We start from the raw sequence: 17,077 nt of genomic DNA, 5'->3' as shown, positions 1-17,077 counted from the left end.
CTGTCCCAGGTCTTATAGCTCCAGGTTGGCTAAACAGCTTGCCTTGCCTCCTTATTTTTTCTAGAGAATCTCTCCTCCTGGAACCTAGAATTTTATTCGACAAGCCTCTCTTGACGAGCCATGTTGCATTGATACTCCAAAATTGGGAAAGATAGATTGCTCCTTTGGTGCTTCCTCTTTATCCCCTGTTTGATCATTCTCTTAGGTCCCTTCCTACCTCTAGTGTCTTATGTGCTTTACTATTATTTGGGCATTTACATATGCATTTCTTCTCCCCACCAATTTGCACTTCTCAGAAAATTCCTTGGCTCTCATGACAATTCCTCCTCATGGCTTTACAATTCTTGCGCAACAAGATTTCTCCCTCTTTGAGCTGGCCAGGACTATTCTTATTAAATTTATAGCCTTGCATGGCTTTTTCCACCCTTTGAAATTATTAGGCTGAACTACTTTCAACCTTGGAATTCTATGTGGTATCTCTCTCATAAATTCTCAAATTAAAACAGGTCCTTCTAAATTCCTCCTCATGGCTTTACAATTCCTGCGCAATAAGATTTCTCCCTCTTTGAGCTGGCCAGGAGCATTCTTATTAAATTTATAGCCTTGCATGGCTTTTTCCACCCTTTGAAACAATGAATTTGTGTTTAGGTCTGATCCTTCTATTCCTCCTCTATTGCAATATTAGCCAATAGGTCTCCTACCACATTTCCTTCTCTTTACATACTGGAAGTTGACCTCCTTAAAATTTCTAACTGTTTCCCTTGGTCAAGTGAGTTGGACTTCTGAATGCAATGCAAGATTTTTGTTTTGGTTTAAATTTTTAAAACAAATTGTAACATTTCGCTAGAACATGATCAAATGCAAACCCAGATGCATCCTCTAAATTCATGAAGTACCAGGGCCTTTGTGAAGGTACTTTGCACCACTACCAAATGAGTTTCCTTGACTGTGCAATGGAATTTTATCTTTTATAAGCTATTCCTGTCTGGAAAACACTTGCAATTCACAATAATTAGGAATTCTATACAAAAGATCATCGGGAAGGTTGGAATCACATTCTCCACACTGCATTATTCATTATCTGAATAGGCTTAGGAATACAAAATACCATTGCATTGCTCTTGCACTACTTAAGGTCCTCTTTCCATTTCTCATCTGATTTCCTTCAAGAATGTTGTACAGACAGTGTGACTCATCCACTGGTGGAGACTTCATTAAAGTAGGCACTCGAAATCCATGTTTTTGATAACTAGATATGGATAGATAAAGAAGAAAGTAGGCCATCTAGCATGAGAACTATACTGCAATAGCAATTGTCCTTCTGGCAAGAATGCATGAAAATTTATAAGCCCCTATTGATGGCTTCATTAAAAAGCAAATAAATCTGGAACATAGATGCAGATAGAACAGAGTCAACATGTTAATCACAATAAAGATAGAAGCCCCCTTATATATCATAACTGTGTGCAAGGGGAGAGAAAAATCCCAATCTCCAATGCGCTGAAACACAGACTTAGAGGCTTTGGCCATTTGTAGTAAGGCCCATTCTGTGGCATGGTACAAGGCTTGCAGGAAAGTTTTTTGTTTTTATTTCTATTAAGGGAATCAATAACTGAGTGGATTCATACCCGCTAGGCATGGGTTTGAGTCCATTGGGCTACCACTATAAACCCTAGGTCCCATGGAGAGGCCCAACCACACAGAACAGTCAAGTCTATGAATTCAAATTGAGGCGGGAGCATTAACCCTCTGAGCTTTGTCCTCTCAGTCTAACCCCTAGGGCCCAGAAGTCTGCTATTGTTGAGTCACAAGTAGCTTTGAGATAATAATGCACTTGTATGCTTCGAGATCTCCTTTTCTCTAGCAGAAGCTCATCTTCTTTTTTATGCCAGTGTTTGCATGCTTAGATGGTTGATTAAAGCTGGCTCCAATTTGAATATACATGGCTTGAAAATCCTAATTAATGACTAGAGTCATGGACGAAGATTTTTTGAAGACAAAGCATTATTGAGGAAAGGATTATGTGGGAAAGCATTATTGAAGTTTCTTTTGATTATAGCCATACTCAAGTCAGTGTTTGTCTGATTTGGTGAATATATAGTATTTGGGTAAATCTCTGGTAAATGGGCTTCCACTTTATTTGTGGGCTTCTAGGTTCTATATTAGACTATGTGAAAGGAGGTAGAACACCATGTAATTCTTACTTCCCAATGTCAATAATGGACATACAAGTCCCATCATCAAACATTTATCTCAAATTTAGAAAGAGCATGATGATATGTTGCTAATAAAACAATGTAACTGTATTTTTCTGCTTTGGCAGTCTTTTTGTCATTCTTGGAGGCAACTAAAAGACAATGAATCATTCTTCTGTGTTCTAAATTTCTAAACCATGTTCCCGTTTGTTATAACAAGTTAGCTTGCCAATTGCAGTGATGGAAACAGGTACATTGCTAACTCTTGGTTTGCTCAACCTGCTCCAAAAGATCATCCATGGTGCTCCATGCCAAACCATGCTATGACTCCCCATATCTCTGGGACTATAATAGATGGCTAGGTGTCATATTTCATCCAATTTCACCCCTTTGTTTCTAGCAATTTCTTTGATTGACAAACGTACCTCATAAATAATTCAAAAAGTCGATTATATTGCATCATGGTCCATTACACAAAGCTTTAATGTTGCCATTAATTCATCATTTTTGTCATTTTTGGAAGTAGAAAACAGGAATCATAAAAAGTACAGAGATATTCTTGAGAGTTTTCTGACTAATTATTTATAAAATCTCTACTTCAGATAATGTATGCAGCTGGAACGTAGGATATTCTAGACAAATACTTCAAGGGAGAAGATTTTCCTTCGCAGAATTATATTGTGAAGGAAAGAAAGCTGGCCAGTCAATACCTATAAAAAATTCATGTTGGATGCTAAAGCAGATGATTCATCTTGTTGAAGGCTGCTTTATCTGGAATAACAAGCAAGAGCCAGAGAAGAGCTCGCTTCTCTCAAATAAAACAATGCATCAAATATTGGACTCTCAAATACATTCTTGAGACCAATGATGGTTCAAAGCATTATGTAGGAATGAATGATAAAAGATTAGCATGAAGCTTATTCCATCTTATTGATTTTATAGGTTAGTAGTTTTGAAATAAACAAAATCTAAGATAGAGTGAAGTTAGTGCTTTAGTCCTTTGTGGCTATTGATGCATGAAGTTGGCTCATAGATATTTCCCTTCACAGAATTATATTGTGAAGGAAGGAAAGTTGTCCAGTCAATACCTATAAACAATTCATGTTGGATGCTAAAGCAGATGATTCATCCTGTTGAAGGCTGCTTCATCTGGAATAACAAGCAAGAGCCAGAGCAGAGCTCGCTTCGATATAGTCTCTTCAATACGACATTATTTTTAATATAAATGGTTTGCCAGGGTTTTATCCTAATAAGTACCACATCACTGTTATCCTAATAAGTATTTTTTGACTCATATAATCTTATTTTTAATATAAATGGTTTGCTTGTCTTTTAATGGCAGAGTGTTTGAGAGCCCATCCATTTGCGGAAATCTCAATGGGAGAACCTTTAAATTATATGGGGGGGCATCCATGACAGAAATCATTACTTGTCCTTTAATGACAGGGAGTATACGAGCTCATCCATTACATAAAGTTTATGGGGGAGCTGGATGTTTCATTTAGATCTGAATATAAGTTCTTTTACATATGATGTGAAAAATTGATTTACTTCTATTTTTGTTTTTTGTATTTCAACTTTTTCACACACTATCCTTTTGTCTTCCAATTCTGATTTACAGCCTGTTACATCCGAGTACAAGTTAGTTTTAAAAAACTGAGGTGCATGGCAGGTGCATGGAGTACTATAGCATTTTATTTAACAAATGTTTAAAAGAAATACTATAGAAACTTTTTATCCTGTTCATGGAAAAATATCTAGACAAAACCAAAAAACATCATCGAAATAAGTGGGTTACTCAAAAACGTTACAGCAGCAGCTTGAATCCACATTTTCTATGACCTTGTACCCTTTCCCTTGTTTGATCAAGTTAACAGATTATTATTCCCTTACAAATGGACTTTTTGTGATCCATTGTGTAAACAATGATCTGCTTGTTATAATCTAAACAAGTAATTTTTTTACAAAATATTTTGTCAATCACCAGATCTCTTTGATTTTTAATGTGGTATATGATGCATTTTCAACAGCTAAAAAAATGGTGTAGCCAATTTGAGAAAGTAGATACCCCTTCATTACTGTCTATGCACAAGTTCTACTGTTTTAACTGAATGATTACATCGTTATACCTGTTGGTGTAAAAGCCAAGGTTGTATCATATCACTTGATAAGATGTTCGAGGTAGCCAATTGGAGGAAAAGGATGGCTCTTGAAGGCTTTTTTACTGTGGACCAATGCTGCTGTTTTAAATTGAAACGTTACGCCGTTTACTTATTGGTGCAAGGCTGCATCAGATTTATCTGTTTGTTTTTAGTGAGCATCATATTGGAACTCATAAAAAATTATATATGTGTTAAACAAATTAGGTACTTCTAACCAAATGTATAAGAAAATGGAAATGAAGTCCATGGTAGACTCTCCTCCAAAAGTTCTTTGTTTTGGTGATGTTACATCCAAAGTGCTTATTGATGGTCAAGAAAGGCATATTTAAGCAAAGAATAGGGCAGTTTTATAGAATCTTCCATAAACTCTATGCTTTGAACCAACTCTATCAAATACAGATATGCTACCTGAACACTTAGAAACAAACATCAAAAGTTGTCTTCTATAATATATGCAGAGTGCCTAGTCCTCTCAAAGTTGTATCACATTTCAAGGAACCTATTTGGGAACCCTGTCCTTGATCAAACTCATTAGATCTACTTGATTAACATGTGGAATACAAAGCTTTTTCAGGTCTGGAAATGTATGTACTATTCTTTTTAGCTCATTATCTAACTCATAAACCATTTCAGAATCCGTTTGAATGCAATCAATAATGTCTATGACAGATTTGGACATCTCAATATGAAGAAGTTGTATCATGTTCTTTTGACAATAAAAATCGGATGAAATAGTATTTGAGAATTCATTGAGATCGGTATGCAAAGAATTTTGCATGCTACTTGTTTCTTTTGCTAAAGGATCTCCACATCTTACAAAACTTCTTTTCACATTCAAGTAAAATGACAGATCACTGGATACAAACATAGAGTTGAACAATAAAGAGACCTTCTTAGTTCTTGACTAAAGTGTATTTTGTAGATTATCCTGTGTTTTCATGTCAATGTTGTCAGGTACCCCACCGAGAACAGCCTCAGACTTGAACCTTGGAATATCTGATATACCAACACTTTCAGAGAGCTCTGGACCATTATTTTCAGGTTGACTATCCTGGTGCTTATCAAAATACTCCATTATATTCAAAAAATTTGAAGTCGCTTTCAAAGAAGGATCTGTAAAATTAATCAATTTGCAGTTGTCTTCATCTTGTATACTTTTCTGAAGAGAAAAACAACTATGATTGTTGCAGTCCCCTCCCTGTGAGTGATGGAAATCCAAATAAATCCATTCACTTGCAGATGTAGAATGCTCCTTTTGTTGATGGAGAACCATTTTTGTAACATATAAGGCTATAAGTTATCTTTTTGCATCATAAAACACAGGAGTTGGTAATGACTTGTAGGTGTTGTCAGTTAAGGTTAGCTTAGGTACAACTACTAGTTCATCAAAAGATCCATGTGATATTAATTTGGACTCATCTGATGTTTCCATAGTAACGTCTCTTGTTTCCATCAATTCTGATAATATTTCAAATGTTCCTAAACGTACATAGCATGCATTATCTTATCTTGTGAAGATAAGAAAAAAAAGCTCGTGTACATGATTGGCAGACCACAACTAGAAAATAGAAAACACAATAAACATATAACCATATTACCATATTATCGAGTTGAATTTCAGTAACAGAAATGTATAATTTGGCACCCAACACAGCGTATGCTATAAAGAAGAGTACTTTCATAATTGAACCGGGATTCGTCTGGAGAAAAGGCAACCAGTGCTGACATCCATTCCACCATGGAAACTTTTAGGCAATGCTGCATGAAAATATGGAATGAATTTTGAAATAAGCTGGAAAGTGTTATAAACTCCAAGTTCCACCAACTCAAGTAAGTATTCAAGAAGGAACTCTAACCAGAGGCACATGCAGCAGATTAAACATACAAAGAACTTGGCCCAAAACCTAGGCCTTGATCTTTCTCATTATCATAACTTCAACCTTGAGTAACCATATCTAAAACACGTTTTTAGCTAGCAAAAGAAGGTGAATATCAGCAGAACTTGAACTACTCCCCCGAAACGTCACTGCAAAAGTTACCTATGTGCTACTACACCATTTGGCATTAACCCAATGGAATGCTGGAGGTACCAATTCACACCTTGATATCAAACCGGTAAAGATGCCCAATTTCAAAAGGGCAGGTAGCTCATTGGTAGAGCAGGTCCTGTATTAAATTCCTAGCCAGCCCAATTTTCACCAGAATGAGTTTGTAGACAATGCAATAGATGCACAGAAGACAAAGAACACTCTGCATTGAGGCCACACTCACAAAACTACTCACATCAACCACAAAAATAGCTAACAGCCACTTTAGACCACAACAACTGTAGTGAGGCCAGTTCATCCCCTTACAAATTACTGAAATTCGATGCTCCACATACCTTCAAAACTAACAAAAATTATATTCCCACTCCCACTTACAGTTTCTTTAATGAAGTGAAGGAAAAATCTCTTTCTTTTTTATCAGAGGCTTCAGCTCTGCCTTCCGATCCAAACCTAAGATATACCATTCAGAATGAGCTTTCTTTTGTAAACAAGGATTGGAAGGATGACAAGGGTTCTACTCCTGTTATGCCATTCATTAATTCCAATAACACCCTCCCCAAAAAATTCTTGTGTGTAGAGTCATCGGGTTTACTATGGTAATGGTTGTAACATTTTGCAGTCTTTTCTTTGTTGGCCTGTGGTTTAGTGGTTAAGTAGTTGAGACACGACATCACCATGTTAAAGACCCAAAATCAAATTTAGGTCAGAGCCTTAAATTATAAGTTGATTGAATTTTATGAGATTTATATGCAATATTAATTCAATAATTAATAAAAAATAGTGTGAGGCACCCTAAATCAACTTTTGCTTATACAACGTTAGAATTTCATTTCTGCTACATATTTGCATCTCATTTAGATTTTCCCATTCCCATGTAGTGATTGTTCCTCAATTTATGCCTTACGGCGTTTCTTTTGCAACATTTGGTGCAAATGCTAGTTATTTTTATAAATTAAACTTATTTATATTCATCTCATATGTCTATGCTTTAAGACTACGAAGATGTGTCGAGTGATATTAAAGGTGTTCAAATGATATCTGAAAGCATCTCGACCATGTCTCTCTATTTCAATCTCTCATTACTAAAAGTCTTCGTAATGGTAATCCCCATGCATGGCTCATTGTCTTTCACTTTTTACCTATGTTACTGGTCCCAAGGTGTTCAAATGATATCTGAAAGCGTCTCGACCATGTCTCTCTATTTCAATCTCTCATTACTAAAAGTCTTCGTAATGGTAATCCCCATGCATGGCTCATTGTCTTTCACTTTTTACCTATGTTACTGGTCCCAATTCGAATCTAAGTTAGGCAACTTTGAATTTTAATATAAATTTGATAGCAACAAATTTTGTAATAAAATTGGAAATTAAATTTTAGATATATATAATTAGGAATTGCACTAAATATTGTAAAGGAAATGCCATAAATGAATGAGTATAGATCAAGACATATATTATACGTTAAAAGTAGAAAACTTAATATTGTTGTTAACTTAATATTGTTGTTTTTGGGTGACCTTTTATAATTAGGATCTTTCTCTTTCTTTTATCACATGAAAATTCAAATAAAGAATTAAATTTTTTAGATATTTGAATGATATCAAAAGTTTTGTACAAATATAACCTTATGTTATTCTTAAATTAGTCTATAAACTTTAATTCATGAAAATTTCTTATAGTAATATACAAACACAACTCCAATGTCACAAATATCAAGTCAAATTTTCAAATGTTTATTCATTTGGATCAAAGCAATGAATGTCGATAGAAAATTGTTTTCATAGAACCATGACATATACGACAACATTGAGGATAAGTTTGGATATCCGAATGATGGGAAATTGGAAATACAAATGTGAACTTTTAATATTTTTTAATCACTCTAGAGACTTGAGCTCATAAAATTTTCTTATATTAATATATAAACACAACTCTAATCTTGAAAGAATTAGAAAAAAATCATAAAAACATAGAGTAAGTTGATTTCATGGTTTTCATTATTGTTGAATTAAGGAGTAATAGAAGATGTGATATAATTGAGACAAATAAATATATAGATATGAAGAAAAAAAGTAAATAATATTATTAGTGATAAATACAAGGAGAATCACAACATATACAACAACATTGATGATTTGTATGTTGGGAATATTATATATATAAGGAGAATCATGCCATATACAACATCATTGAAGTCATATATGTTGGTGAAGATGCATATGTCTAGATTGCAAATAAGCATGAATTACTCACATGGTGGCGCGTTCATGTATTTTCATTATACATTTGAGAAGACATTAGTAGTCTTAAATTTGTGTAAAGGTGCTATAGTGGAATGTTTGGATTTGGTGTAGATAAAATCCTTCTTTGTAAGTTATGCAGTACAATTTTTTATGCTTCTATTTCGATGCATGATTGATAAAGTGTCAACATGTATGAGGAGTTTGCAGGTCTTGCTCCAAGATAGAGAGAACCTCATACGTAAGTAAATGAAATATAATAATAATGGAACATATGCAATTATTTCTTAATAGTGGAATAAAAAATATAGCAATTAATAAACATGCAAAATAATGTAGAGATCTTGTATGGAATGACACTGTTAATTTCATCGTGCAACTGAAATGTTTAAAGAATTCGACATTTCTTTATTATGTAGCAATGTTTGATCATTGGTTGAAAATAGATGCATAGAATTAAGGAATGAATATATTTTATCTTCAAACAAGAAGGAATATATTTTTGACATGATAAGCATCCAATATTCGATTGTTGGGTTTGCATTTTTGATATTTTGGAGGATGTTTCTAAAAGTAATTTGGGGGGTGCTGTCATTAATGAAAATGTATTGAAGATGCTTTAGTTCTTCTTGGAATGTTGTGAGACCATTTCCTTCTAAAGGCATGGGATGTTTTATTGGGAGGTGGAGGTCAACATGTATGGTTGATGCTTGTATGTTGAACGCTGCAACGTCAGTAAGGGAAAACAAGAACAAAAGCTTTAATTATGTTAGTGATCTGAATTTAAACAAGAACATAACAAATTACATATATAACCATAAATATAAAGATGCAGCAAAAAAAACACTTCATTTCATTAATATCAGATACTAAAGTATGCTTACAAACAAAATGGAAATAAGACTAACTTAGGCAATGGTAGCTTATCTCTTAAAAGAGATGTGGCAGCTACATGTCTCTGAACTGTGTTACAATGAGGCTCCAAGGCCTATTTATTATTGAAAAACAATGGAAAACCCTAAACATCTATAAACCTAACCCAAGGAGATGAAGCACCAAAACTGTGAGCACCGTTTGGGTAAATTGGTACATTAATTTCCTGAGGTCGTAACTTTGGCATACGATCTCCGTTTGGGTATCATAATACCTCGTTTCGAAGATCTCAAAGAGTAGGTTGAAAAGAAACAAGGGACCCCATTTGGGAATTTTATGGTCTCTTCTTTTTCCTTAAAAATGTCTTTTAGGGCCTCAAAATGACTTTTGAAGTCTAGGACCCGAAAAACTGCCAAAAATAGTAAACTGTGCTACGATTAAGGAAACTGAAAAACTAAGAAAGGCAGTGTTGGGGGTCCAAGTGGAAAAGGAGGGTGGCCACCCATATCCACCCGGATCAGTCCTCCCTCCTTAGGAAGTAATGGTCCCTATTTCGTTGAGTGCCTCCATGAGATGGGGAAACTTCTACTAAACCTGGTCCCTAGTGAGCCACTTTCCTTGGTGCAAGAGTTGGTCAGCTTTGACAACCCAATATAGTTGGATATTTTGTTGGCGAGTGTTCTTGACCAATGTGTCCATAATCCGATCAGTTGTGGCCTGTTCTATGAAGTTTGGGTTTAACTCTGTTGGTGTGAGTTGTTCTGCAATGTCTGATGTGTCTAGCGATGGTGGGAAGTATGGTTGAAGGCAATCCATATTGAACATTGGCTGCATGCCAAAGAATGGAGGAATGTTGAGCTCAAAATCATTGTCTCCCACAACCTTGGTAATGGTGTAAGGACCATATCGAAGTGGTTTGAGCTTCCGATAGGCTCCGGTAAGGCGTTATTTCTGCAAATGAAACTAGACCTTGTCGCCCACTTGAAACTTTTGTCGCACCTAATGTTGATCATGTCACTGCTTGTACTTGGCATTTGACTTCTTCGGGATGTCGTGAACCTGCTCGTGAATGTGTTGGATGCATCCAATAAATCTGGTCACTTTATCAACTTGAGACTGTACATGTGTGGATTCTGTCTACATAGTCGCATGAGGCATTCTAATATCAATCAGACATAATGGTTGGAATCCTAGACCCACTTGAAGGGGACTGCGACTAGTCGAACTATGGAGAGCTCTATTATAACTGTGTTGCACATATGGAAGAATCTCATCCCAGGTTCGAGGAGGATTGGAGTTGTACATGTGGAGTATGTACACTATCATCCTATTGATGACCTCTATCTTGCCATCAATTTGGGCATGGAAAGAAAATTGATTTGGGGAGCATGGTGTCTAATAGTGTCCAGAGGCTTGACCAGAATGTGCTCAGGAACTTGATATCCCGATCTGATATAATGGTTTGTGGGATCCCAAAATGTACCCATACTCGTTCAAAGAAGAGTTTGGCAGTGTCCTCTGCTGCGATACTCTTCTTGGAGGCCTCCAATATATACATCTTAGAAAATTTGTCCATGAACACAAATACACTGTCATTACCATGCTTGATAGAAGGGAGGCCAAACATATAGTCCAAGGAGATGGATTCCCACGGTTGGCTGGGAGTATGCAAAGGAGTGTACAAGCCTTTCTTCTTGATGGTTGGCTTGGCGATGGCGTAGGTAGTGCAAGATTTGATATATTTCCCAACATCCAGTCAGAGTTTGGGCCAATAAACGTATTTTTGTAGTACAACCAATGTTTTCTCCACACGAAAGTGTCCTGCGACACAATTGTAGTGTGCCTTCCAAATCAGCTTGGCACGCTCACTTGAAGGAACACAAAGGTGGCCAACCTAGGATAATAATGCGTCTTGGAGGTGGAAATCAGGAACTTGCTTTCCAGCTACTAGCATCTGGTATGTCGAGGCAAACACTGGATCATTTTTGTATAGTTGCGACCATCAAGAGGTCTCATGACCACAAGAGTTGAGAACAGTAGTAAGTGCTGCAACTGGGGCCTAGTTGAGGCAGTCTGCAACATGATTCGTGCTACCCATTTTGTATTTAATGTTCAAGTGCAATTGTTGGAGATATGTAGACCACTTCTAATGGCGATCGTTCTGCAACTTTCCTTGTATCTGTATAAACTAAAGAGGTCGGTGATCAGTGTGGATGACTGTCTCCTTCCCCAAAATGTAGTTCTTCCACTGTTAGCAAGCATGCACGATGGAATACATCTCTTTATCATAGGTGGGGTACTTCCAAATTGTATCGGAAAGTGTCTCACTATGATAGGCCACTGGATGCCTGTGTTGTGTGAGGACTGCACCAATAGCATAGCTTGAGGCATTTGTCTCAATTTAAAATGGTTGTTGCAGGTTTGGAAGTGTGAATACTGGTGCAGAGCAGAGGCGATGCTTCAACTGAACGAACGCCTTCTGTTGGGACTCGGACTAGGAAAATTTTTCTTTCGCCCCGCCCTTTAATCTAACTCAAAGGCTAAGTGATATGGGATAATCCCAACATAAACCTCCAATAGAAATTTTCAAGGCCCAAAAAGCTGCGAAGCTCCGTTAGAGTGGTAAGGGTTGTGCAATCCCAAATGACTTGGATCTTGGTCGGGTCCACATGCACACCAAACTCATCTATGATGTAACTCAAGTATTGGACTTGACTTATGCCAAAGGTGCATTTCTCCAAGTTGACACATAGTTTGTGTTGCCGAAGGGTTTGAAGGACCCACTGAATGTGTTGTAAATGTTCTTCCCAACTCTTGTTGAAGATGAGGATGTCGTCTAGATAAACCAACATGAACGAGTTGGTGAAGGGCCGCAAGACATCGTCCATTAGACTCATAAAAGTAGCTGGGGCATTTTCAACCCAAACAGCATAGCCAATCACTCAAAAAGGCCTTCCTTGGATTTAAAGGCGACCTTCCATACATCTGCGGGATCTATTGGAACCTGGTGATAACCACACTTTAGATCGATCTTATAAAATACTTGCCCCCCTTGAGTTGGTCCAACAGGACACCAATTCGTGGGATTGGATACCTGTTCCTGATAGTGATTTTGTTTAGTGCTCGATAATAAATGCAGAGCCTCCAGGATCCATCTTTCTTATGTACAAGTAAAATGGAGCTCCCATAAGGTGAGGAACTTGGTCGGATGTGCCGTTTCTATAGCAACTCTTAGATTTACCGCTTGATCTCCTCATTTTCCGTAATGGAGGGGCGATATATCGGCATGTTGGGTAGAGATACTTAGGGAGTCAGATCGATTGAATTCTTGACCTGACAATGCAAGGGTACCCCTGTGGGTGAGGAGAAGATGTCCTCGTATTCTTCCACGACCGTATTCACGTTCTTTTGCTGCTTGGAGGAACCCTTCCCGGACCATGGATGTGGCTATGACTTTCCCCTTACTTTGAGAGTGAATAAAAAAGAAAACAAATTTCCTAAACTGGGAGATGACCTTACTACATTGCTTAGCAGGGATCAAGGAGATGACAGTAGGTGGGGCTACCTACGGTATCTTGTATAACTTAGTACCCAAAGAAATAATAATAGAGCAAGGTATAGACTCATATACAGCATGCTGCTTCCATAAGTATGGTTGTCCTAATAATACATCACATAGTACCTCATCCGTGAAGGGATTTATGTTGTAGGGAAGGTGGAACTGTTGGCTAATGCAGAGATCTCATCCTTGTTGAAGCCACCCGATGGTATACGACTGCAGATGTGTTGTAGTTGGTAGGTCCAATTGCTTCACAACCTCTGCTGAAATGTGGTTCTTTTGGCTCCTGCAATTGACAATGAACTGCAGCGGTGAACCCTTCACCCAGATATGTGAGTGGAATAGGCACTCCCACTCTTCTGGATCTTCAAGCTCAATCTTCTGGATCTTGGTTGTGGCCATAGTGGCACTGGGCTCCTTGTCAATGATTTTCTTCCCTTTGTCATTCCCCTTGTCAGGTTCTGACTTAGAGTTGGAACATTCGTTAGACTCAAAAGCCTTAAGGTTGGCCACTAGTGACTACTTGGCCCGACACTCACTTATGTTATGAGTGGAGCTCTTATGGAACTCACACCACTTTCCCCCGTCCTTCTTTGTCTTTGTGGTGTTTTTTTTTGCTTACGGCTTCGATGGGTTCTCCTAGGTCACCCCACCTTGGCCTTTCCCTTTGCTCTGCGTTTGGGGGCACCTTTTCCTTGCTTCGGATTTGCAAATCCAAAGTCTTGAGTTTTTTGTTTAAGCTTATGCTCGACCTTGACAGTGTATCAGTACACTGTGCTGAGCAAGGAGATGTCTAGGAACTCCATCTCATCCTAGATGTACTTGTGTAGGTAGCCACAGTACTTGAGTACCAAATGTTTCTCAAGATCCTTTATACCCAACCTCGTGCGAAGGGTGTGAAAAAAATTGGTAAAATCGACACGTCTTGGTCCCTTCCCTGTTGCAGTGTGGTCCACTTTATATATTTATCCTCATAGCTCCTGACAGGGTAATACTTCTCCTTGATGGCATCCCAAGTGGGTGCAACCGAAAATAGTGAGGGCATACTTTCATCCTTCTACTCACAGCCCACCAGTTCTTGACGTGGGGGGCAACTTTGAGAAGAGAAAAAGTAATATATTCCCGACTGGAAAAATCATGAAAAGAAAAATATCCTTCTAGCATATTTAACCATTTATCTACGGCGTCTGCATCTATCTGACCCTCAAATATGTGAATGTCAAATTTAACTTGTATCTTAAAGGGTGTGGTGCTTGCAACGGAGCTGCTAGAAGTAGATGTTTCGCCCTTGGGTAGCCGCTGAAGGATCTGGGAAAAGTTTTCCATCATCACATTCCTCTGTTGCTCGAGGGTTCCTCGAGCATGATTTTGAAAGTATCTCCAGCCCCCTCATATTTTTTTTCTTCCCCCATGGTAGACCGTCGGGATTTGTGAGGTTAGTCTTGCAAAGGTTCGACCAGTTCAAGCCCTAACTCCTTATATCCCGACCTCGTTGGGGACATGCAAAGAAAAATAGAGAAAGAGAAGACCACTCATATACCATTGATCCGAATTTAAACATGAACACAACAAATTACAGATATAACCATAAATACAAAGATGCAGTAGAAATAACACTTCATTTCATTAATATCAAATACTGAAATATTCTTACAAATAGAATGGAAATAAGACTAGCTCGGGCGATGGTAACGTATCTATGGGAAGAGATGTTGTGGTTACATGCCTTTGAACTATGTTACAATGATGCTCCAAGGACTATTTATTATTGAGAAACAATGGAAAACCCTAAACATCCAGAAACCTAACCCTAGGAGATGAAGCACCCATTAGAAAACTTTTGAGGTCTAAAATGGGCCTCCTAAGATAAATGTACAACCAAAATAAACTTTATAAGAACCAAGAGGATTTAAGATGATGATGTCAACCATGCGAGATGATTCATCATTTCTGGGGTAAAAAAGTAAAAAGATTAAAAAATAATAAAATAATAAAACTACTTTTTCAACTTACCTCCCTAAGGTTTTACTCAAATTTCGATTGGGAGTACTCGTTGGATGTAAAATTTAGTTCCTCATCCAAGGAGTACCCATGTTGCATATTTTTGATGGACCTTGCAATCACATTTTTTCATGTATTTCTCATTTTTCAAGTAGTAGGGTCCATCGAAAGTATGAAACATGGGTACTCCCTGGATGAGGAATCGAATTTTGCATCCAACGAGTGTTCCCACTAGAAATTTGAGTAAACTCATAGGGAGATAAGTTGAAAATACAAGTTGAAAAAGTAGTTTTTTCTTTTTTCCCTAAAAAATTTGATGATGTAATCTAATCTTATTTTATTATTTCCAATCCTATTTTATAATTTCCTTAGGAGACCCATTTTAGACCTCAAAAATCCCCTAATGAAAATTGTGGGCCCCGTTTGGATAGTTTGGTAAATCAATTTCCCGAGATCGTAACTTAGGCATACGATCTTCATTTGGCTATCATAATACCTCTTTTTGAAGATCTCGAAGAGTAGGCCATAGAAAATCAAACAACCCCATTCAAGATCAGTATGGTCCTCAGTTTTCCCTAAAAACGTCGTTTAGGGCCCCAAAACAACTTCGAAAGTTCTGAACCCAAAAAACTACCAAAAATGGTAAATTGTGATACAATTAAGGAAACTGAAAAACTGAAAGAGATAGTGTTGGGGGTCCATGTGTAATAGGAGGGTAGCCACCAATATCCACCTGGATCAATTAGTGGTTTAATTATAAATATAAATATGTATTACTTTAATGAAACTATACTTTTAAAATAAAATTTTATAAATTACAATGTAAATGAAACTAGTAATGTTACGTAATATTTTTAAATGAAACTAATCAAATATGTATGTTGATTTTTGTTTTTTATTACATCCCATATTTCTCTTTTTTTAGTGAATAATTCATTTTTATTTTAAAAACACACATGGAAACTCCATGTTGAGTATGAAAAGAATGACACCTCCTTCATACCATGTATAGTGAGGCACTCCCCACAATTATTTTTTTCATTATATCAATAAATATATATTTCTATTTTCAAAATTAAACAAATTAATTACATTCAAATTGCAAATAAATTATTATTGTAATTATGTTTTAATAAAGACTAATAAATATTTAAGAAAAAAGTTAAGAATATTTAAAAATTAAAAAATATTTAATATATTGTCAATAAATATAAAAAAAATATATTTAAGAATAATAAACAAAAATAAAAAATGTATAATAACTTTCAGTGTCATGCCATCTGCCTAATTTGGTTAAATATTACTAATTCCTCAATAAATTGAATATTGTGAGCAATATCCTATTTTATTGGTTAACTCATAACATGAAATGCTAATGCTATCACTTGTTCCAAATAGAGGTTTATCACTTTTAAAGGCAATTGGCTCAAATGAAAGCCTGCTAGCCTTTTTAGGATGTAAGGAAACAAGTCAAGGAGACAAGACCCAAAAGTATATGGTGAGAATGAAAATATGCTCCCTTAAAAACTACTAGCTGAGTAATTCTAGGCGGAATTGTTTTCCTTGAACAAAATAACGAGTCAACCTACATTTATCGATAACAACCAATAATAGCAATCCAAACTAAATCATAATAAATTTTCCCAAGGTATATTAAAAAAAAAAATTAAAATTAAAATTTATTTATTCTTTAACAATTAGTAAATATAATTAGAAAACATGTACATGGTACATGTAAGTAAATGTGATTAGTCCATATTTACATACTATGAGTAATAAAAAGTTAAGATTTATCTATCCTCACAACAATAATTACTACAATGCTACCTTAGGGACAAGTGATAAAGCTGATAATTATTTATTGTAAATTCATTTTGTTTATAAATTAATACTTATTGATTACAATTATATAATATACATGATGTTGTTATTTAAAATTTTAAAATTATGTATTTTTTTTGTAAGTCAAAAATTTCTATTAATTCCTCAAAAGATTGTAT

Source organism: Pinus tabuliformis, chromosome 1_1, assembly GCF_031772625.1.
Source record: "Pinus tabuliformis cultivar Carrire ecotype Pingquan chromosome 1_1, CPIR1, whole genome shotgun sequence".
Lineage (NCBI taxonomy): Eukaryota > Viridiplantae > Streptophyta > Pinopsida > Pinales > Pinaceae > Pinus > Pinus tabuliformis.
This window is presented reverse-complemented; position numbering follows the sequence as displayed.